The sequence below is a fragment of the Pipistrellus hanaki genome, assembly GCF_964339955.1.
Source record: "Pipistrellus hanaki genome assembly, chromosome: X".
In the NCBI taxonomy this organism is placed as follows: domain Eukaryota; kingdom Metazoa; phylum Chordata; class Mammalia; order Chiroptera; family Vespertilionidae; genus Pipistrellus; species Pipistrellus hanaki.
In genome coordinates, this window is record NC_140524.1 from 73846511 (window position 1) to 73871976 (window position 25466).

A 25466-nucleotide genomic window follows, 5' to 3' on the forward strand; every position below is an offset into this window, starting at 1 on the left:
ACAGGTTTTTATTTTATTTTATTTTATTCATTCATCTATTGATGGGCACTTAGGCTGTTTCCAAACCTTAGCTATTATTTTTTTAAAATATCTTTATTGTTGAAAGTATTACCTATGTCCCCTTTTCCCCCTCCCCCCATTAACCCCCTCCAGCCTGCTCCTACCTCCTGCTCTAGGATTTCATCACCCTATTGTCTGTGTCCATGGGTTATGCATATATGCATATAAGTTCTTTGGTTCCCCCCCCCCCCCTCCCATGCCTTCTTCTGAGATTCCACACTCTGTTACATGCTTCCATGTCTCTGGATCTATTCCATTAATCAGTTTGTTTTGTTAATTAGATTCCACATATAGTGAGATCATGTGATACTTATCTTTGTCTGACTGGCTTATTTTGCTTAGCATTAATAATCTCCAGGTCCCTCCATGCTGTCTCAAAGTGTAAGAGATTCTTTTTTTTTACTGCTGCACAGTTCCATGGTGTAAATATACCACAGTAGTTTTATTCATTTTTATATTGCTGGGCACTTGGGCTGTTTCGAAATATTAGTTATTGTAAATATGAACACAGGGGTGCATGTATTCTTTCTGATCATTGTTCTGTTTTTTTTTTGTTTTTTTTTTTTTAGGATATATTACCAAAAGTGGTATCGCTGGGTCAAATGGAAGTTCCATTTTTAATTTTTTTGGGAAACTCCATACTATTTTCCATAGTGCTGCACCAATCTGCATTTCTACCAGCAGTGAACTAGACTTCCCTTTTCAATGTTTCCCAAAGTGTGGTACGCGTACCTCTAGGGGTACGGGAAGAGTTTGGTGGGGGTACGCGTTGCACCGGAGTTTGGTGGGGATATGCACTGCACCGTGCTTAGCTGTGCCTAATTCTATGTTCTCATGAGTACGAGGAGTACTCAGCATTATGAAAATTATAGACGGGGTACACATGTCAAAAGTTTGGGAAACACTGCGTTTAAATCTTTGTCTGCATTTGTTGTGTGTTGATTTTTTGATGGTAGCCATTTTGACAGATGTGAGGTGATATCTCATTGTGGCTTTAATTTATATTTCTCTGATTATTAGTGAGTTTGAGCATTTTTTTTTCATGTTTCTTGACCATTTGAATATCCTCTTTGGAGAAATGTCTATTTAGACCTTTTTTTTTTTTAATTCTTTATTGTTTAAACTTTAAAGTATTACATGAGTCTACCCCCCCCCCAACCATCAAAATAAGCCAGAGAAAGATAAATGTCTTCTTCTTACTTTTTCAATTGGATTCTTTGCCTTCCTTTTGTTAAGTTGTATGAGTACTGTATCTATTTTGGATATTAACCCCTTATTAGATGTATCGTTAGCAAATATATTCTCCCATACAGAGAGTTTTGATGGTGGTTTCTTTTGCCATGCAGAAGCATTTTATTTTTATGTAGTTCCATTTGTTTATTTTTTCCTTAGTTTCCTTTGCCCTAGGAGATATATCAGTAAAAATATTGCTACGTGACATGTCTGAGATTTTACTACCTATGGTCTCTAAGATTTTTCTGGTTTCATGCCTTACATTTAAGTCTTTTATACACCTTGAGTTTATTCTTTTTTATGGTATAAGTTGGTGGTCTAGCTTCATCTTTTTGCATGAATCTGTCCAGTTTTTCCAGCACCATTTGTTGAAGAGACTGTCTTTATTATATGTCTTGCCTCTTTTGTCAAATATTAATTGACTGTAATTGTTTGTCAATTTCTTGGGTCTCTGTTCTGATCCATTAGCCTATATGCCTGTTCTTGTGCCAGTACCAAGATGTTTTGGTTATAATGGCTTTGTAGTATAGTTTGATATCTGGTATTGTGATCTCTCTTAGTTCGTTTTTCTTTCTCAAGATTGCTACAGGTTTTTGGGTCTTTTATGGTTCCATGTAAATTTTTGGAGTTCTAGCTCTGTAAAGAATGACATTGGTATTTTAATGGGGACTATATTAAGTTTATAGATTGTTTTGGGCAATATGGACATTTTAATGATGTTAATTTTATAATCCCTGAATATAATATACTCTTCCACTTGTTTGTATCTTCTGTTTTTTCTTTTTTCAAAATGTCCTATAGTTTTCCAAGTATAGGTCTTTTGCCTTCTTGATTAAGTTTATTCCTAGGTGTCTTGTGTTTTTTGTTGTTGTTGTTGCAATGGTAAATGGGATTGCTTTTTTAGTTTTTCTTTTTGAGAGTTAATTATTCTATATAATAAAGAGCTAATATGCAAACGGTCATCATGCCCTCATGTAGTTATGCCCTCATGCCATCACATAAATGCTCAGACACTCAACACTGGGTGAAATGGGGACCAGCCAGGCATAAATGAGCTCGCAAGAGGAATGTGGACAAGCCAGGCACAAATGAGCTCTCAAGAGAAGAATGGGGACCAGCCAGGCTGCAGCCCACGAGAGGGACAAACAGCCTACCCCATGGTCCTGGGTGTCTGCGGCTGTGGCCCAGGTGAAGCCACCGACCCACAGTCCCCTGTGGCTGCAGCCGGCCTGGGCAAAGTGGGCCAGGGCCCTGGGTGCTTATAGCCAGCTCGAGGAAGGAAAGCCCAGGTCCCAGGTCTTGCGACTGTCTGGAGGAGGGAATCCTGGGTCCCAGGTGCAGGGCAAGGCAGAGATGGTTAGGGGCAATCAGGCCAGCATGGGAGCAGTTAGGGGTGATCAGCCAGGCAGGCAGAGTGATTAGGGGTAATCAGGCAGGCAGAGATAGTTAAGGGCGATCAGGCAGGCAGAGGTAGTTAGTGGTGATCAGGCAGGCAAGCAGAGGGGTTGGGGCGATCAGGGAGGCAGGCAGGTGAGCAGTTAGGAGCCAGTGGTCCCAGATTTTGAGAGGCAGTCAGACATCCCGAGTGATCCTGGATTGGAAAGGGTGGAGGTTGGACTGAGGGACCCCCTTTTGTATGAATTTTGTGCACCAGACCTCTATAAAAATTTATATAAAGGTTTATAAAAATGCCATCAATTTGTGGATGTTGATTTTGTAGCCTAATACCTTGCCAAATTCATTTCTTAAGTCTAAACTGTCTTTAGGGATTTCTATGTACAATATCATGTCATCTGTGAATAATGACAGTTTTACTTCCTCCTTTCCAATTTTTATGCCTTTTATTTCTTCATGTTGTCTGGTTGCTGTGGCTAGAACTTCCAGTATTATGTTGAAAAAGAATGGGGAAAGTGGACATCCTTTCCTTGCTCCTAATCTTGAGGTAAATGCTTTTAGTTTTTGCCCATTGGGTATGATGTTGACTGTAGGTTTGTGATATATGACCTTTATTATGTTGGTCCCTCTATTTCCACTTTACTGAAAGTTTTTATCAAAAGAGGGTACTGGATTTCATCAAATGGTTTTTCTATATCAATTGATATTATCATGTGATTTTTATCTTTCAATTTGTTAATGTGATGTAATCACATTTATTGATTTGCAAATACTGTACAGTGGCGCCTCGCATAACGAACGCCTCGCACAGCGAACTTTGGACAGGTTTTTCATGAAACCATCGGCCAAAAAGCAGAAAATGGATGAAGATGTGCAAGATTCGGTAGACTCTACTTAGTCTGTCTTAAAATTAAAAAAAATGTGTGTTTTTTTAAAAAAAATTATGTTTTTAGATGTATCTAAATAAAAATATGTCATCTTAGCATATTTTTTTTTATGTCATCTTAGCATATTTTATGCTACAGAACGAATTATTTTTTTTAACATGTATTGTTATGGGAAAACGCGTTTCACATAACGAACTTTTCGCATAACAAGCTTGCTCCTGGAACGAATTAAGTTCGTTGTGTGAGGTACCAGCCTTGCATCCCTGGAATAAATCCCACTTGGTCATGGTGAATATATATATCAGAGTGAAAAGGAGAGGGAAAGAGAAATAGAACCATAAATGATGAGAGAGAATCAATCATTTATTGGCTGCCTACTTCACACCCCCTACTAAGGATCAAGCTCACAACCAAGCATATGTCCTTGACCGGAATTGAACCTGGGATCTGTTAGTCTCTAGGCTGAGGCTCTATCCACCGAGCCAAACATGGTAAGGCTGATCTTTTTAATATATTGCTTGATCTGATTTGCTAATATTTTGAGGATTTTAGCATTTGTATACATCACAGGTATTGGCACTTTCTTTGTAGAGTCATTATCTGGTTTTGGAATTATAATGCTGGCTTTGTAAAAAGAGATTGTTCCTTTCTCTTGATTTTTTTTGGAATAGTTTGTGTATGATAGGTGTTAGTTCTTCTTTCAATGTTTGGTAAAATTCACCTCTAAATCCACCTGGTCCAGGACTTTTGTTTGCTAGGAATTTTTAAATTACTACTTCAATTTCATCAGTTGTTATTAGACTGCTCAGGTGTTCTGATTCTTCCTGATTGAGTTTTGGAAGTTTGTATGTTTCTAGGAATTTGTCCATTTCACCCAGGTTGTCCTGTTTGTTGCATGTCGTTGTTCATGGTATTTGCTTACAATCCTTTGTATTTCTTTTGTGTATATTGTTATATCACTTCTTGCATTTCTGGTTTTATTTATTTGGGTTCTCTCTCTCTGTTTCTTTAGGAGTCTACCTGGGAGTTCATCAATCTGGTTTATCTTTTTTTTTTTTTTTTTTTTTTAAAGAACCAGATCTTGGACTTATTGATCTCTTGTACTGTTTTATTTTTTTAGTCTCTATGTCATTTATTTTCACCCCAATATTTATTATTTCCTTCCTTTTACATCCGCTGGGCTTTTTTTTTCCCCTCTGTTCTCTTTCTAATTCATTCATTTGTAGGATTAGATAGTTTAATAGTCCCTTTTCTTGTTTCTTGAGATAGACCTATAGTGCTATGAAATTCCCTCTCAGGATTGTTTTCACTATGCCCCATAGGTTTTGGGTGGTTGTGTGTTCATTTTCATTTGTTTGCAGAAAAATTTTAATTTCTTGCTTGATTTCATTGGTAACCCATTCATTGTTTAATAACATGCTATTTAGCCTCCATGTATTTCAGTGTTCTTGAGTTTTTGTGTTGTTGTTTTTTTTTTCTATTGTAAGTTATTTCGAACTGCATGGTATTGTGACCAAAAAAGATGATTGGTATTATATCATTGTATATACTTGTGTTGTGCTCTAACATGTGATCTATCTTTGAGACTGTTCCATCTGCACTTGAGAAGAATGTGTATTTAGTTGCTTTGGGGTGAAATGCTCTGTAAATATTGGTTAGACCCATCTGTTCTAGTGTATCAATTAAGGCCTCTGTTTCCTTGTTACATTTTTGTCTGGAAGACCTATCCAATGATATATTGATAGGTTGGGTGGTGAAGTCCCGTACTATGACTGTATTGCTGTCAATCTCTCCCTTAAAGTCCATCAAGAGTTTTTTATGTACTTGGATGCATATATGTTTACAGGGTTATATTTTCTTTTTCAATAATTCCTTTATTATTATAAAGTGGCCTTTTTGTCTCTTGTTATGCCCTATTTTGTCTGATATGAGTATTGTTACTCCAGCTTTTTTATCCTTTTCATTTGCAGGAAATATATTTTTCTACCCATTTACTCTCCATCTTTGTGTATCTTTTGTTCTGATGTAAGTCTCTTGTAGACAGTATATAGTTGGATCATATTTTCTTTTTTGTAAAAATATTTTTTATTGATTTTTTACAGAGAGGAAGGGAGAGGGATAGAGAGCTAGAAACATTAGTGAAAGAGAAACATCAACCAGCTGCCTCCTGCACACCCCCCACTGGGGATGTGCCTGCAACCAAGGTACATGCCCCTGACCAGAATTGAACCCGGGACCCTTCAGTCTGCAGGCTGACTCTCTATCCACTGAGCCAAACCAGTTTTGGCGGATCATATTTTCTGATCCATTCAGTCACTCTATGTCTTTTGAAGCATTTAATCCATTTACATTTAAGGTTATTATTGATAAGTATTTATTTATTCATTGCCATTTTTATTTTCTTTATGGCTACAATTCTCTCTCCTTTACTTCTTCTAAAAGCAGTCCTTTTAATATTTATTGAATTCTGGTTTGGTGGTAATGTACTCTTTTAAACTTTTTTTTGTCTGGAAAGCTTTTCATTTCACTTTCAATTTTAAATGATAGCCTTGCTGGATACAGTAGTCTTATATTTAGGCTTTTGCTTTTCATTACTTGGGGTACTTCATGCCACTCCCTTCTAGTCTGAAGTGTTCCTCTTGAGAAGCCAGTTGACATTCTAATGGGAATTACTTTATAGGTAATGTTCTGTCTCTTGCTGCCTTTAAGATTCTTTGTCTTTAACATTTGCCATTTTAATTAGGATGTAACTAGGTGTGGGTCTCTTTGGGTTCATTCTGATTGGGATTTCCTGTTCCCCATTCTCCCACAGAACTGGTACTGCAGATGTCACTAGTACTGAACTTTTGTGACATTTTCCTTCGCCAGGTTGGGGAAGTTTTCGGTCATTATTTCTGTGTTCTTTTTATTGTTGTTATGGTTTTAAATATATTTTATTGATTATAAAAATCAGAGAGGAAGGAAGAGGGAGATAGAAACATCAATGATGAGAGTGAACCATTGATGGGCTGCCTCCTGCAGGCCCCCTACTGGGGACCCAGATCACAACCCAGACATGTGCCCATGACCAGAATTAAAACCAGGATCCTTCAGTCCACAGACTAATGCTTTATTCACTGAGACAAACTGGCTAGGGTTCCGTCATTATTTCTTTTTTTTTTTAAAAAATAAATATATTTTATTGATTTTTTTACAGAGAGGAAGGAAGAGCAATAGAGCCAGAAACATCGATGAGAGAAAACATCAACCAGCTGCCTCTTGCACACCCCCTACAGGGGTTGTACCTGCAACCAACGTACATGCCTTTGACCGGAATCAAACCTGGGACCTTTCAGTCCACAGACCAATGCTCTATCCACTGAGCCAAACCAGTTTTGGCCGTCATTATTTCTTTAAATAGGTTCTCTGTTCCTTGATCACCCTCATCCCCTTCTGGTATTCCTGTAATGTGGATGTTATTACATTTCATGTTGTCCCAGAGCTCCCTTAAGCTATCTTCCTTTTTTTTTTTTTAATGCTTTTTTCTTTTTGATGCTCTAATTGGATATTTATTTCTATCTTGTCTTCCAAATCACTGATTTGATCATCTGCTTCATCCAATCTATGTTTAATACCTTCCAGTATCTACTTGATGTCAGATATATCATTCTTCATATCTGTCTGGTTCTTTTCATGGTCTCTATTTCCCTTTTCAGGCTGTTGAAATTTTCACTAGGATCCTTAAGCATATTTATAGCCATCACTTTGAATTCTATGTCTGAAAGGTTGCTTGCATCCATCTCATTTAGTTCTTTTTTATGGAGATTCATTCCTTTCTCTCATTTGGGTATTGTTTCCTTCTTTATATTTGCTTCTATGTATTAGATAGAACTCCTATGCCTCTCAGTTTTTGTGGAATGGCCTTATGTAGAAAGTGTCTTGAGGGGTTCAGTGGTATAGTCTATTTGTTATACTGAGCTGAAAGTTCTAGAAATGACCCCTGAGCTCTTCTGCAGTAATTGGGATATGATTGTTGATATCCAATTTGGGGGAGGAATCTTCCCACAGACTTGCTGCCAGTGAAGTTCAATCCCAATGTTGTGCCACTGTTATTCAGGTGCTTTGGTCCACTATTTTTATTTTTTTTTTGCTCTGATGTCGCTGAATCAGGTCCTTTGTTGTGTCTATTCTGGGCATCCTGTGACCTTACCTAGTGCAGGTGAATATGAGTCACTGTCCCTTTTCTGGGTCTGGGCAATCTAATTGAGATTTGAAAGGTTGAATTCCCCAGTAGTTCAGTAGTTTGGGATACCTTAGCCCAGTGGCTGGGTCTGCCTTTAGTCTCTCACCTTGATTGTCCCTGTTCTGAGCTGTACTCCCTTCCCCCACAGAACTGGTACTGCAGATGTCACCTGCAGGCACTTGGGGTCCCGCTGGCTTTTGCCTCCCTAAGCAGTCTATGATGGTGTCTATAGTGTCTATAGAAACTATAAACTGTTGCTTCTGCCTAACTAGATTACACAAAGACTCAAAGCCTCCAGCCTCTGTGTGCAGAATGATTGGATTCAGTCTGGAGTAGCCTCCAGGCAATCATCCACAGGTGGAGTGAGAGGTTTTCTAACAGGATGGGGCAATTGCTTCTGCCTGGAGGCTAACTGTTATTCCCAATCTTTTAATGCATGGGCCTCAGAAACTCTACAGGATAGGGCAAGGAATTTTCCAATAGTGTGGGTCAACTGTCTCCCCTCCTCGCCCCACCCCAGTAAAAAATCACCTGGATAGCAAAAGTTTGCCTGAGAAAGATGACCTCCACATTATGAGGGAATGACTCAGCACAGGAAACTGGGGTGCCTACTTCCCGAGCTCTAACCCTAGAGTACCCAACACTGGCTTATATTTATACAGCTCCAGTCCACTCTGCCCTACCTCTGCCAGAACCCATGTTGAGTGGCTGCATTCTAAATATTGTGTTGGCCCTTTAAGAGGGAGCCTGCATCTCCAGGTGTCTCTCCCTGGCAGATAGCAACCCTGCTGTTCTTCATAGCCAGATGTTATGTGGACATATTTCTCAGTTCTAGTGCTCTCTGCTGGGGGGCTTAGCTTGGGGATTAGATTGAAGAGTTTTCACTGGCAGCCCACCACAGCTAAGATATCTCTCCAGAACTGGCCAGATATCTCTGTGGGAACCAGCCAGCCCTTTCACACCTCCACCATTCCTGCCAGTCACTGTGTTATCTCCACTTTCTGTCCTTGATTATCATAGTTCTCTCCAGCTAGTCTACAGTTGACTATTCAGGGTGCTTTTTTTTGTTGTTGTTGTTTTTGTATTTTAGTTGTAATTCCAGTTTGGTCCTGGGAGCATGTTTGTCAAATAGTTTATTATTATTTTTTCTTGTTTGTTTGAGGTAGGCCTGTAGTGCTATGAACTTCATTATCAGGACTGCTTTTGTTGTGTCCCGGAGATTTTACTTGAGCTGTGTTTTGTTTTGTTTTTTAATCCTTAAGGTGAAGGTAAAGGTTAAGAGTTGAGAGAACGCAGGGTAAAGATTAAGGTTAAGATCATAGGACAAGAGAGAAAAAAAATAGCTGGCTGGTTTTTAATGTTGGTTTTTCAACTGGAATTGCTTCCTGAGAGTCTGAAAAAAATGTTTTTGCTGAATTAATAAGAGCCTGAAGTCTTTCATTTCCAAAGATAAGAGACATTTCCTCCCTCCAGCTTGATTTTTGGGTATTCTTACTGCTGGAAACCAAATCAGTTTCACTGAAAAAGAGATATTGACAGGAAGCCAGGAAGGCTGGTCAAAAACCTTAATTGCCCTAACCTTTAGTTGAGATTTTGTTAGCTGAAGCAGAATCTACCTTGTCTGTGAAAGTTTCTGTTATTTCCTGCCTAAGGGCTACATGTAAATTTCTGTTTATGTTGCTTAAGATGTGTTCCCCAAAGCCTCAATAAAAGGGGATGGCAGGGCCAGAGCAGTAGTAGTTCTCCCACTAGAGTTGGACTACTGCCTGGCCCCCCAAATCGCCAAATTGAATTTCTTCAAGTCTCTTTTCATTTGTGTGCAGCCCTTCTCCAGAACCTGAACCCTGAATTGGAACTCTTTCTACGCAGGCCGTGAAAGAGAGTCCTATATCTTACCTTACTAAGAATCTTTCGGGAGGTGTCAGGGGGTATCCCTCATGACACCCAAGGGCGCCTTAGAGAATTCCAACTCAACTATAATTTAAAAATTGACTTATTCAAGGCCACACACATAAAGGGTGGTTACCTTAAGATGGTGGAGATGACTTAGGAGGTGACATTCCTATGGACCTCAACTCATAACCAACACACCTCAATCCACTACATAATAGTCCTAGAAATTTTATTCAGGCTCTGCAGATCCCAAAATAAAATTAATATGAGAAATCATACCTACAAGGGTAGAAACTCCCAGTTCCCAACCCCCATTAATATTCCTGCTGATATACAATAAATAGGAAGCCTTTGCTGGCAAGTACTTACAGAAATGGAAAGATTTAACTAGAAGTGATATCAATTTAAGAGGGCCAAAATAAAACTCTTTTAATGTTTACATTATTATTTTTGCATTAAAAATTAGAAAATATAGCCCCCTCCCCAACCTCCCAAAACCCCTCTCCCTGATTGTCCGGTCACCAATTGGCACCCTCCCATTGGGTGTAAGGCTGGCCAGCCAACTGCCCATGACCCTCCCCCCAGATGGCCCCACCCCCAATTGCCCCCTCTACTCTGATAGGGGGTGGGGCTAGCTGGTCCCCCATTGGCTCAACTTGGCAAGATCCTACTATGCAGGAATTGATGCAGTAGGCCTTTAGTGTAGTTATAAAAAAGGAGGAGGTATAAAAAAGAAGGATGTCTAACTTTTTGATGCAGCATTGGACAGACCTGGAGAGTATTATGCTAAGTGAAATAAGCCAGTCAGGGAAAGACATGTATCACTTGATCTCTCTCATATGTGGAATCTAATGAAAAAAATAAGCTGATGAACAAAATAGGTCCAGAGGCATGGAAACATGGTATAGGCTGGTGGATCGCAGAAAGAAGGGTGTGTGTGTGTGTGTGTGTGTGTGTGCGCGCGCGCGCGCGCGGGGAGAGGGGGAAGAGGGGGGAGATTAACCAAAGAACTTACATGCATATATGCATAACCCATGTATACAGAAAACAGTGTGGTGAAGGCCTGGTGGGGCAGAAACAGGTGGAATAGGGCAATGGGGGGAAATGAGGAACATCTGTAGTACTCTCAACAATAAAGTAAAAGAAAAAAATAAGGTAATATTAGCTGTGTACTCCATATTTTCACAATTGCTTTGACAGCTCAATTTTTCTGAAAGCTTAATTTTCTTATAAAAGTAGCCTCAGCTTTTTATATTACAAAGATAATGATAGTCTTCTCACTGAAGTCTCTCTGATTCTCTGATGCACACACAGACTCCTTAATACCAATTACCACCAGGCCCTGGCCAGTGTGGCTCAATTGAGTGATCTCCTGTGCACTGAAAGGTTGCCAGTTGGAGTCCTAGTCTGGGCACATACCTAGGTTGCAGTTCAATTCCTGGTTGGGATATGTGTGAGACAGCCAATGGGTGTTTCTCTCACACTATCCCTCTCTCTAAAGTCAATAAAAACATATATTTAAAAAATAACTACCAAAGTACTCACTTCTTAACAACTTAGATATTTCCAACTTCTGGCACAGCTCCTCAGCAAACTCAATATTTTTTGAAGGCCTGTGGTCCACATCTGTATTTCTTTCTTCTGTAGCTTATCCATCACATCATGGATTTTATTCTCAGTTGTTGAGGCAGAAATGTCCAAGAATCCAGAATCTGGAGAAAGGGAAATTACAACAGAGTTGCATGAGCCAAAGGCAAATATTCCTCTGAAATACCTTTTACCCATTTAAACTTCAGTACTGTAGTCAGGGCAGCAAGATATTTTGATCCCAAAGGTTGATAGTTCATTTCAATAATTTTGCAAATCTATATACTGACACTCAGCATCTTCCACAGGCCTAAGAGAACTTATGTTGTAACTATATAAATGATTCAGTCTAAAAGAACAGTAGTTGAATTATGTACACATTCATATGTGCACAAGCACATATGCACATTTAAAAAAAAAAAAGAAAAACACACATGAACAGCGAATTTAAGAACCACTTTATCTAGATTTTCATTAAGTAGCAGGATGTTTCCAGATAGATCCTAAGTAAAATTTAGAGATTAGTTATGACTATTCCTTATTGTTGATTTTCTATGCAAGACAAAATAATATATAGACTTCAAGGACCACAATTCAGAATAAATATTAATCTCCTAATGACTTGAAGTGTATTAAATTTCATCTGCAAGATAATTTTCTATCCTTTGGTTCCTTCATGGTCCAATTAACTAAAAAGTCACACATGCAGCTTACAAAGTTGACAGAAAGGAGAACACTTAGATAAGAATAGCTTTGAACATTTTAGCCATTTCCTTCTAAATTACTCCAAGATAAATTAATGAATGATCTTTCAGGAAATTTTAAAATGCTAAATCATTAACTGATAACCAATTACTGTTTTCTATTTTGAAATGGTTCAAAACATGTTTGCCATCAAAGAGTTAGATCATTCAATCATGGTCCAGGAGTAAAATATGGCCTAACAAAGTTTTGTGGAGTTTTTTTTTTAATTCTTTATTGTTTAAAATATTAAATAAGTATCATTTCAAGCCCATTGACCTTTCTCCGGCTGCTCCTATCTCCAGCACATGCCCTTAACCTCACCCCCAACCCCCAACTGTCTGTGTCCATGGGGTACGCATATATGGATGTTACAAGTCCTTTGGTTGATCTCTTACTCCCCCCTCCCCCACAGCTCCCGCCTTTCCACTGAGGTTGGATGGTCTGTTTGATGCTATGAACATAGAGGTGCATATATCCTTTCTGACTGGTGTTTTTGTTTTCTTGATATATATTCCTGGATGTGGGATGACTGGGTCAAATGGAAGTTTCATTTTTATTTAAAAAACATATATATATATATATATATATATATATATATATATATATATGAAAATCAAAGACAATTTTTTTCATGGAACTAAATAACTTTATTCTGTAATGTATTGCCCATTTTGATCAATGACCTTTTGCCATCTTTCAGGCAGCATCATAATCCCACGTTCAAAAAACTTCTGGTTTTTATTAGCAAAAAACTGAATCAGGTACGATTTGACATCATCATCATTATTGAAATTTTTACCATTCAAGGAGTTTTGTAAAGATCAAAACAAAAAGTAATCAGATGGTGCAAGGTCAGGACTATATGGTGGATGTGGCAAAACATCCCAACCAAGCTCCATTAATTTTTGCCGAGTGACCAAAGATGTGTGTGGCCTTGCATTGTCATGATGGAATACAACACCTTTTCGATTTGTCAATTCGGGCCGCTTTTCTTCAACTGCATTGTTTAATTTTGTTAGTTGTTCAATGTAGACATCAGAATTGATCGTTCGGTTGGGTGGTAAGAGTTCAAAGTAGACAATTCCTTTGTAATCCCACCAAACTGATAACAAAACCTTCTTTTGATGAATATCAGCTTTTGATGTTGTTTGAGTTGGTTCACCTGGCCTGCTCCACGATCTTTTCCGCTTGATATTGTTGTAAACAACCCATTTTTCATCGCCAGTTATCAGTCGTTTTAAAAATGGATCATTTTCATTACGTTTCTTTAGCAAATCGCAGCTGCTAATGCGTTGCGTTAACTGTGATTCTTTCAGTTCGTGAGAAACCCATGTATCGAGTTTTTGAACATAGCCAAGTTGTTTTAAGTGATTTTCAATGCATGTATGTGATACATGAAGCTTCTCTGCAATCTCACGTGTTGTACTGTGACAGTCTGAATTGATTATTGCTTTGATTAGGGCGTCATCAACTTCAACTGGACGACCAGAGCGTTTTTCATCTTTGAGTGAAAAATCACCAGAACGAAATTTGGCAAACCAATTTTGACACTGCCGTTCTTTTAAGGCTTCGTCACCATAAACAGCACATAACTTTTTATGAGCTTGCGATGCGTTTTCCCTTTGCGGAAATAAAAAAGCAAAATATGACGAAAATGTTCCTTTTGATTTTCCATTTTTCAACGAACGCCAAACGAAAACTACAAAACAGATCAAAAAACTTTTTTTACTGATTAACAGCTGAATAGCCAACTATCAAATAACAAAATGTGTTTTACATTTGTACTACGTCTGCAAACCTAAAAATTCAACTGAAGCCATATATGTGTGAAACCCGCAATTGATTAGCTGCCGACCCTATATATATATATATATATATATATATATATATATATATATATATATTTGATTTTTTACAGAAAAGAAGGGAAAGAGATAGAGAGTTAGAAACATTGATGAGAGAGAAAGAACGATCAGCTGCCTCCTGCAAACCCCCTACTGGGGATGTGCCCACAACCAAGGTACATGCCCTTGACCTGAATTGAACCCTGGACCCTTCAATCCCCAGGCTGATGCTCTATACACTGAGCCAAACGGGTCAGGGTGGAAGTTCCATTTTTAATTGTTTGAGGAAACACCATACTGTTTTCCACAGTAGCTGCACCAGTCTGCATTCCCAGCAGCAGTGCAAGAGTATTCCCTTTTCCCCACATCCTCTCCAGCACTTGTCATTTGTTGATTTGTTGATGATAGCCATTCTGACAGCGTGAGATGGTACCTCATTGTTGTTTGGATTTGCATCCCATGGATAATTAGTGACTTTGAGCATGTTTTCATATGTTTCTTGGCCTTCTGTATGTCTTCTTTCAAAAAGTGTCTATTTAGGCCCTTTACCCATTTTTTGGTTGGGTTGTTTATCTCCCTTTTATTAAGTTGTATGAGTTCCCTACAAATTTTGGAGATGAAACCCTTATTGGAAATAACATTGGCAAATATATTCTCCCATGCAGTTGGCTCTCTTGTTGTTTTGTTGATCGTTTCTTTTGCTATACAGAAGCTGTTTATGTTTATGTAGTACCAAATGTTTATTTTCTCTTTAGTATCCATTGCCTTAGGAGGTGTATTGTTAAAGATATTGCTATGCCATATGTCTGCTATATTGCTGCCTATGGATTCTTCTAAGATTTTTTTAATGATTTTCTGTCTTACATTTAAGTACTTCATACATTTTGAAATGATTTTGTGTATGGTATAAGGTGGTGGTATAGTTTCATTATTTTTTTTGCACGTGTCTGTCCAGATTTCCCAACACCACTTTTTGAAGAGACTGTCTTGACTCCATTGTATGCTCTTGCCTCCTCTGTCAAATACTAATTGAGCATAATGGCTTAGTTTAATTTCTGGGTTCTCTGTTCTGTTCCATTGGTCTATATGTCTGTTCCTGTGCTAGTACCAGGGAATTTTGAGGACAGTAGCTTTGTAAAATTGCTTAATATCCAGTATTGTGATCCCTCCAACTTTGTTCTTCTTTCTCAAGATTGCTGCTGTTATTCGGGGTGTTTTTAAATTCCATATGAATTTTTGAAGAGTTTGTTCTAGGTCTGTGAAATATGCCACTGGTATTTTAATGGGGAGTGCATTGAAGCTATAGATTGTTTTGGGTAGTTTTGACATTTGAATGATGTTGATTCTACTAATCAATGAACATGGTATATTCTTCCATTTGTTTATGACTTCCTCTATCTCTTTTTTCAATGTCTTATAGTTTTTCGAGTATAGGTCTTTTACCTCCTTAGTTAAATTGATTCCTAGGTATCTTAATTTTTTTTGTTGCAGTGGTAAATGGGATTTTTTTTTTAAGTTTCTCTTTCTGTGAGTTCACTATTGGTATATAAAAATGCCATAGATTTCTGGGTATTAACTTTGTATCCTTCTACGTTACCCAATTCATTTATTGTCTAGTGGTTTTTTGATAGAGGCTTTAGGGTTTACTATATACAATATCATGTCATCTGCAAATAATGACAGTTTTACTTCTTTTCCAATTTGGATGCCTTTTATTTCTTCTTCTTGTCTGATCGCTATGCTATGCTTCCCATTCTATTTCAAACAGGAGTGGTGAAAGTGAACATGCCTGTCTTATTCTTGTTGTCAGAGGGAATAGTTTTAGTTTTTACCTATTGAGTATGATGTTTGTTGTAGGTTTGTCATATAGGCTTTTATTGTGTTAAGGTATGGTCCATCTATTCCAAATTTGCTGAGAGTTTTTAATCAAGAAATGTTATTGGATTTTGTCAAATGCTTTTTCTGCATCAATTGATATGATTATGTTAATTTTGATCTCAACTTGTTTATGTGAAGTATAAGGTTTATTGATTTGTGGATATTGAACCAGTCTTGCATCCTCAGAATATATCCCACTTGGTCATGATGTAGGATCTTTCTAATGTAATGTTGGATTTAATTTGCTAGAATTTTTGTTGAGGATTTTAGCATCTATGTTAATCAGAGATATTGGCCTGTAATTCTCTTTCTTTGTAGTGTCTTTATCTGGTTTTGTGACTAGGGTAATGCTGGCTTCATAGAGTTTGGAAGTGTGCCTTCTTGAATTTTTTTTTTTTTCCAGAGAGGAAGGGAGAGAGATAGAGAGTTAGAAACATCAATGAGAGAGAAACATCGATCAGCTGCCTCCTGCACACCCCTACTGGGGATGTGCCCGCAACCAAGATACATGCCCTTGACCGGAATCGAACCTGGGACCCTTCAGTCCGCATGCCGACACTCTATCCACTGAGCCAAACCAGTTTCGGCCTTTCTTGAATTTTTTGGAAAAGTCTGCGGAGTGTAGGTTTTTAATTCTTTTTTGAATGTTAAAACTCCTTTGTGAAGCAGTCCAGCCGAGGGCTTCTTCTTCTTCTTTTTTTTTTTCTTTTTTTTTCTTCCTAGATTTTAAAAATTTTTATTACTGCTTCAATTTCCACCATAGTTATTTGCCTATTCAGATTTTTATTCTTCCAGATGGAGTTTTGGATGATTGAATATTTCCATTTCTTCTAGGTTGTCCAGTTTGTTGGAATAGAGTTGTTCATAGTATTTTTTTTTTTTTTACATTTCTTAGTATTTCTGTGGAGTCTATTATTATTTCACCTCTTTAATTTCTGAGTTTGTTTATTTGGGCCCTCTCTTTGCTTCTGGTGATCCTAGCTAGAGGTTCATCAATATTGTTTATCCTTTTAAAGAACCAGCTCTTGGTTTTATTGATCTTTTGTTTTGTTTTTGGTCTCTATGTCATTTATTTCTGTTTTTATCTTTATTATTCCTTCCTTCTGCTCACTCTGAGCTTTTCCTGTTGCTCTCTTTCTAATTATTTAACTTGTAGAGTTAGATAATTTATTACCAGTTTTTTTTTTTGTTTGTTTTTTGTTTTTAGGCCTGTAGAGCTATCAAATTCCCTGGCAGGAGTGCTTTCACTGTGTCCATAGATTTTGGACTGTGTTGTTTCCATTGTTATTTGTTTCCAGGATGTTTTTTATTTCTTCGTTGATCTCTTTGGCAACCTAATCATGATTTAATAACATGCTATTTATCCTCCAAGTGTTTGAATTTTTTATTGTTTTTGTTGTTTATTTCTAATATTATGCTATTGTTATCTGAGAAGATGCTTTATATGATTTCAATATTCTTGAATTTGAAGAGAGTTTGTCTCTGTCCCAATATGTGTCTATCTTTGAAAATGTCCCATGTGGACTTGAGAAGAATGTACATTTTGTAGCTTTGGAGTGAAATATTCTGAAGATGTCAGTTAAGTCATCAGATCCAGTGAGTAATTTAAGACTGCTGTTTCTTTCTTGATTTATTTCTCTAGAGAATTTATCCAATGATGTCAATGGAGTATTAAAGTTCCCCACTATGAGAGGAGAAACCAAGATGACGGCAAAGGTAAACACCTAAACTGCTGCCTTGCACAACAATTTTAAAACTACAACTAAAAGACTGAAGGGACATCACTCAGAACCACAGGAAAGATGGCTGAGTGGAAATTCTACCACTAGAAAGAAAGAGAAAAGCACATGGAGAATCAGAGGAGCTGCAAAGGACTGAGGTATGGAGATGTGCACTCAGAGAGAAAGGGTGGCTGTGTGCCTGGCTGGAGTACTCTGGTGGGAGAGGGAAGGAAGCCCCCAACTGCACTGAACCTCAGTTCTGACTGCACTAAACCCTAGTTCTAAGCTAAATCCCATTGACCCAGGCTCATATGAGGGGGCGGGGGCGAGGTACTGGACTTTCAGGTAGAGAGAAAGGCACACAGACACTTGGAGAGGAAGCCGCAGGCAGGCAGGGGTCTGGAGGCGCGGATGCACGAGTGCAAGCAAGACTGACTGCTAAAGGGACTAGTGTAAAAAGAAGAAATAAAAAGGTGAGAAAGAACACAGGCACAAAAAATAAAAATAGCTACAGGCAAGTACCTTTCAATAATAACTTTAAACGTAAACAGACTAAATACTCCAATCAAAAGACATCAAATGAGTGAATGGATAAAAATAACATGACCCATATATATGCTATCTACAAGAGACCCACCTCAGAACGAGGGACTCACACAGACTGAAAGTGAAGGGATGGAACAATATCTTTCAGGCAAATGGAAATTTTTTTTTAAAAAGCAATACTTATATCTGGCAAAATAAACCTCAAAGTGAAGGCCATAACAAGAGATAAGAAAGGCCACTTCATAAAACTAAAGGGATTGATACAACAATAGGATATAACCCTGATAAACATATTATGCACTCAATGCAGGAGCACCCAAATACATAAAAAAAAAAAAAAGAAAAACTCCTGGAAGATATAAAGGTAGAGAGCGACAACAATACAATCATAGTATGGGACTTAAATATACCACTGACATTACTGGATAAATTATCTACACAAAAAAATCAGGAAAGAAGGAGCCATCCTAAATGACTCACTAGATCAGATGGACTTCATTGACATCATCAGAACATTTTACCCCAAAGCCACGGAATATATGTTCTTTTCACGCGCACATGGGACATTTTAAAAAATAGACCACATAATGAGTCACAAGCAGTCTTCCCAAATTCAAGAAGACTGAAATCATATCAAGCATTTTTTCAGACCACAATAGCATAATATTAGAAGTAAACTACAATAAAAACAACCAAAAAATTCAAACACTTGGAAGCTGAATAGCATGCTATTAAACAGTGATTGGATTACTAACAACATAAAAAGAAAAAGAAATTGAAAACATCCTGGAAACTAATGACATTAAAACTCAACAATCCAAAATCTATGGGACACAATGAAAGCAGTCCTGAGAGGGAAGTTTATAGCTCTACAGGCCTACGTAAAAAAAAAAAGAAGAAAAAAAAGAAGAAGAAGAAAAAAAAGGTGGTAAATTATAAAACTCTACATCTCAAAGAATTAGTAAGAGAGCAACAAGAAAAGCCCAGGGTGAGTAGAAAGAAAGAAATAATAAAGATCAAAGCAGAAATGAATGATATTAGAGACCAAAAACAGAAACAAACAAAAACAATACCAAAGATCAATGAAACCAAGAGCTGGTTCTTTGAAAGGATAAACAAGATTGATGAACCTCTAGCCAGGCTCACCAAAAAGCAAAGAGAGAGGACCCAAATAAAATCAGAAGTGAAAGGCGAAATAACAACAGACCCCACCGAAATACAAAGGATTGTTAAAAAATACTATGACCAACTCTATTCTAACAAACTAGACAACTTGGAAGAAATGTACATATTCCTGAAAAAAATAACCTTCCAAAACTCAATCAGAAAGATTTTAAAAATCTCAATTGGCCAATAATTATGGAAGAAATTGAAGCAGTCATCAAAAAGCTTCCAGGAAACAAAAGCCGGGGGTTAGATGGCTTCATAGGGGAGTTTTACCAAACATTCAAGGAAGAACTAAAACCTATCCTTCTCAGACTATCACAAAAAATCCAAGAGGAAGGAACACTTCCAAGCTAATTCTATGAAAACAACATCACCCTAATACCAAAACCATTTAAAGACAACACAATGAAAGAGAATTACATGCCAATATCCCTCATGAACATAGGTGCCAAAATCCTCAACAAAATTCTAGCAAATTGGATCCAGTAGTACATAAGAAAGATCATACACCATGACCAAGTAGGATTCATCCTGGGGATGCAAGGATGGTACATCCACAAATTAATAAATGTAATACATCTCAAACAAATTGAGAGATAAAAATCACACAGTCATACTAATTGACAAAGAAAAATCATTTGACAAAATCCAACATCCTTTCTTGATTAAAAACTCTCAGCAAGGTGGGAAAAGAAGTATCATACCTCAAGATTATAAAAGCCATATTTGACAAACCTACAGCTAACATCATACTCAATGGGAAAAAATTAAAACCATTTCCATTAAGAACAGGAACAAAACAAGAATGCCCACTCTCACCACTCCTGTTCGACATAGTACTGGAAGTAGTAGCCATTATGATCATAGAAGAAATAAAAGACATCCAAATAGGAAAAGAAGAAGTAAAACTGTCCCATTCGCAGATGACATGATACTGTACATAGAAAACTGTAGAGACTCCATAAAAAAATTATTAGACTTAGTAAATGAATTTGGCAATGTAGCAGGATACAAAATTAATGCCAAGAAATCTATGGCATTTTTATGCACCAATAGTGAACTGACAGAAAGAGATACTAAAATAGCAATCCCATTTACCATCACACTAAAAAAATTAAGATACCTAGGAATAAACTTAACCAAGGAGGTAAAATACCTATACATGGAAAACTACAGGGCACTGAAAAAAGAGATAGAGGAAGACATAAACAGATGGAAGAACATTCGTATTCATGAATTGGCAGAATCAACATCATCAAAATGTCCATACTACCAAAAGCAATCTATATATTCAATGCACTCCTCATTAAAATACCAATGGCATATTTCACAGACATATTTCATCTGGAATAAAAAAAAGATCCCGAATAGCTGCAGCAATCCTGATAAAAAAACAAACAAACAACAAAGTACAGTGGTGCCTCGCATAAAGAACGCCTCGCACAGCGAACGCTGCACACAACGAACTTCATTTCATGATTCATACAACGAACTTCGTTTCACACAACGAAGTCGCCCGAGCTTCCACGACCGCTTTGCCCGAGCTTCCACGACTGCTTCGCCCGAGCTTCCACGATTGCTGCCGATGTATTGCATATCGGATAACGAGGAGCAACAATCAAACAATCAACCAATCCCAACTGCTGACATCAAGAACATCCTGGTCAAATGGAAAGCAGTTCAGGAGTTTACCAATGCCCACTATCCGGATTCAGCTGAAGCAAACAGGATCAACGATCTTTACTCCGATACACTTGTCCGTTATTTCCGGCAGATGTTGGAGAAAAGAGAAAAACAAATGACTTTGGACAGGTTTTTCATGAAACCATCGGCCAAAAAGCAGAAAATGGATGAAGATGTGCAAGATTCGGTAGACTCTACTTAGTCTGTCTTAAAATTTAAAAAATGTGTGTTTTTTTTTTAAAAAATTATGTTTTTAAATGTATCTAAATAAAAATAATAACAAAAAATTTATCTTTTTTATGTCATCTTAGCATATTTTATGCTACAGAACGAATTATTTTTTTAACATGTATTGTTATGGGAAAACGCGTTTCACATAACGAACTTTTCGCATAACAAACTTGCTCCTGGAACGAATTAAGTTCGTTGTGTGAGGCACCACTGTAAGTGGGATCTGAATACCAGATATCAAGCTGTATTACAAAGCCACTGTTCTCAAAACAAAAACAGACATATCAATCAATGGAATAGAACAGAGAATAAGAAATCGACCCAAGTCACTATGTTCAATTAATATTCAACAAAGGAGGTTTAAACATACAATGGAGTCAAGACAGTCTCTTCAATAAATGGGTGTTGGGAAAATTTGACAGATACATGCAAAAAAATGAAACTAGCACACAAACTTACACTATACATAAAAATAAACTCAAAATGGATCAAGGACTTAAACATAAGATGGGAAACCATAAAGGCAGCAAATTGACCTGTCTCAATATGAGCTAGATAAAATTATCATCCCCATTTTACATGTGAGATAAATGAGGCATAAGGAGGTTGTTTATTATTTCAAGGTACTCAGGCTAGTAAGTGGTAGAGTGAGGATTTTCCACCCAGGTAGTCTGGCTCCAGAATCCATTGTGCTCATCCCTCATACAATACTGCCTAAATTTATTCACTTACATTTTTTTTTTTCTGAGACTAAAGCCTAGGTCAGTGGTCGGCAAACTCATAAATCAGGCTGGCATGGGAGTGGTTAGGGGCTGACCAGGCTAGCAGGCAGAAGCAGTTAGGGGCAGTCAGGAAGGCAGGCAGGCGAGCAGTTGGGAGCCAGCAGTCCTGGATTGTGAGAGGGATGTCCGTCTGCCCATTTAGACCCGGGATCAGGCCTAAATGGGCAGTTGGACATCCCTCTAGAGGTCCCAGATTGGAGAGGATGCAGGCTGGGCTGAGGGACAACCTCCCCCCTCCAGCCCCCATGCACGAATTTTGTGCACAGGGCCTCTAGTAACAAATAACCACCCCCTGTCCTGACACTGACCAATCAATGAAGACCAGGAACCTTTAGGAGCACACATAGAAAATTAATGAATATTCTGCTAAAACCCACCCCAGATACTCTCCCTAAGATTTCAGCCTGCAAGAAAGATAAAAGCCTCAAGACTAAGGACCCAGGCCACAAGGAGCGGCCCATTTCCTTTGCTCTCTTTTTCTCCCACTTGCATGCATCTCCTAAATTCAAATTTGCCCCTAGAGACTTGCAATCAGTGAGCAATGAACAGTGGCACCATGTTCCTGGATAACCTCTGAACCTGTTTCCAAGGACACTTTTTATCTGACTTACCAGCCTAGACTCTCTTGTTGTTTCTTCTATACTAGTTGCGATGCAGATGCAGCCACTGTGGAGAAAAGTATGGATTCTCCTCAAAAAACTAAAAATGGAACTCCCATTTGACCCACTGATCCCACTTCTAGGAATATATCTCAAGAAACTAGAAACACCAATTAGAAAGGCCATATACGCCCCTATGTTCACAGCAGCACAATTCACCTTAGCTAAGATTTTGCAACAGCCTAAGTGCCCATCAGCAGATGAGTGGATTGAAAAACTGTGGTACATCCGTCCAATGGAATACTACACTGCAGTGAAAAAGTAGTTCTTACCATTTGCAACAGCATGGATGGAACTGGAGAGCATTATGCTAAGTGAAATCAGCTAGTCAGAGAAAGACAAATATCACATGATCTCCCTTATTTATGGGATATAATGAACAACATAAACGGATGAACAAAAACAAATCCAGAGACAGAGAAACAACAATCAGACCATCAAACCTTAGAGGGAAGGTAGGGGAGTTTCGGGGTAAGGGGGAGAGATCAACCGAAGGACTTATATGCATGCTTATAAACCTAACCAATGGACACAGACAACAGAGCAGTGAGGGCACGAGTGAGGGGAATGGGGTGGGGGGATAAGGACACATATGTAATATTAGGTCTAGTAATAATTAATGCCGTTTTCTAATACTTTTTTTAAATCGAATTTATTTAAACAATACAGCAAATTTTAATCAACAATATAGTTGCCGTTGTTTTCTACTACTTGTGCCCAACGCTCAGGAAGCATTTTAATCCCTCTGTTGTAAAATTCTTGTGATTTTGATGCAAAAAATTCGGTCAATGCATTTTTGAGGCATTCTTCATTATTAAATTTTTTTCCAAGAAGGAAGTTTTGCAAAGAACGAAACAAATGGTAATCGGAAGGGGCAATATCAGGAGAATATGCAGGTTGAGGGAGAACTTCCCATTCCAACTGGCGCAGTTTTTCAGCAGTGATTCTTGCAGTATGCGGTCGTGCGTTATCGTGGTGAAGAATTACGCCCTTCCGATTAATCAACGCGGGTTCTTTTTCTCTTAAAGCTTGGGCTAACCTTTCCAATTGGGCACTATACACTGCACTTGTAATGGTTTGGTTAGATGGTAAAAGTTCATAATGAAGAATTCCTTTAAAATTCCACCAAACACACAACATCACTTTTTTCGCATGCAAGTCAGGTTTTGGCGTGGGCTGCGGAGCCTCATTTTTGTCCAACCATTGAGGCCGCCTTTTCAAATTAACATACAGCACCCATTCTTCATCTCCGGTAACAATTTGCTCTAAAAACGGCAAACGGTTTTGACGAGAGAGGAGCGAACTGCAAATTGTGACTCTTTGATTACGGTTGTTGTCGGTCAACTCATGAGGAACCCATTTTCCAAACTTTTGGACTTTGCCAAGTGCACGCAATTGATTGGAAATTGTTTTTTGTGAACAATTTAAAGTTGTCGCAAGCTCTTGTTGGGTAATTTGAGGATTTTGCACCAAAAGAGCTTGAAGAGCTTCTTGATCAAAATTGGACACACGGCCTCGACCACTCTTGTCATCTAACGAAAAATTTCCCTCGCGAAATTTCTCAAACCAACGCTGGCATTTTCTGGCGCTAACTGCATCTTGACCAAGAGCACTACAGATGTTTTTTGCAGCCTCACTTGCTTTTCTTCCTAATTGGAACTCGTAAAGCATGCAGTGCCGAATATGCTCTTCATCCGCCATCTTCTTAGCCCTAGTTTTGCAACAAAAACCAAACCAAACACAAACTTTTTCAAGCAAAACTTGTTAATTGCACTTCACACGTTCTGTAGATACCACGTGTTTGAAGGTTATGTCAATACAAGTCAACGCCAAGCAAGATTTTAAACGAATGTTTAAAAACGACATTAATTATTACTAGATGCCTTAATCAATAAAGAAATTAAAAAAGAGGAAAAAATAAAGAAACTGCTGGATAGGACCAAAACAAAAAAAGAAAAATGGGGGGGAAAAAAGAACGCCTTGAAAAATTTTGTCACTTTATAAGTAGGACATTGAATCAGTGAACAAAATCTATTAAAAGTCAAGGAAGGAAAAACTGGCAATAGTATTTAATCTAAAACCATTAGAGAATATATTTCACAGTTCATTTAGACATATATAAATTTTAATAAAATGGCATATAGATTTGTGCAAAAACACCTATGACCTTCTATTAGATGTAAAACAAGTTTAAGAGTGAGATACTATTCTGGAGTTAATACCACATGTATATATTATCAGAATATTTGGGTTACTGCTCAAGCTGGTATCTATGAGGAAATATAGGGATTTCCTCCCAAAATGTATACACATACTTTGAATAATTATAAATGCAATGTTTATTAAAATACATTTCATTTTCAAAATTGAGCTATCAGCTATTATAGTATGCATACATTTTTGGTATATGCTGAGGTGTCTCATGAGGCATTGGCATCTGAGCTGGCCATACCAGTAAATACCGTGTTTCCCCGAAAATAAGACATCCTCCGAAAATAAGACCTAGCGCATGGAAAAATAAGACATCCCCTGAAAATAAGATCTAGCGCATCTTTGGGAGCAAAAATTAATATAAGACACTGTCTTATTTTTGGGGAAACAGGGTATGTTGTAGGTTTTAGATCCTTGTTGCCACAGGTATCACTATGAAATGGTAAGCCTTGTTTATGCGCATCTCCATTTGATTCTACCATTTTAGTGACTTAAAGATACAATAATAGAACATTTGTGAGTAGCCAGAAAAAGGCTCATAATGTGTCTCTGAAGTCTAGAAGGAGACTAAGAAGAATGTTCTCAATAGCATTCATTCTGTTAAACTAAGCTTCTTGAGGACAAGATGAGTCTTATTCACCTAGGTCTTCTCTGCTAAGTTTCACACATAGTAGATGCTCCACAAATATGTTAAATAGCTTATAAGTTCATCAGGGAAGAAAG

The 25466-nt window shown here is 37.8% G+C and overlaps 1 protein-coding gene across 4 annotated transcripts in view; it reads right to left on the reverse strand.

The window, feature by feature from the left end:
- ZC3H12B (zinc finger CCCH-type containing 12B) overlaps positions 1 to 25466 on the reverse strand; it is a 167098-nt gene that overhangs the window by 85187 nt on the left and 56445 nt on the right. For all 4 annotated transcript variants that reach the window (XM_084869504.1, XM_084869502.1, XM_084869503.1 and 1 more), the window contains one exon: positions 11236 to 11402. The gene's annotated coding sequence lies outside the window, so the exon portion shown is untranslated. The remainder of the gene's footprint in view (positions 1 to 11235; positions 11403 to 25466) is intronic.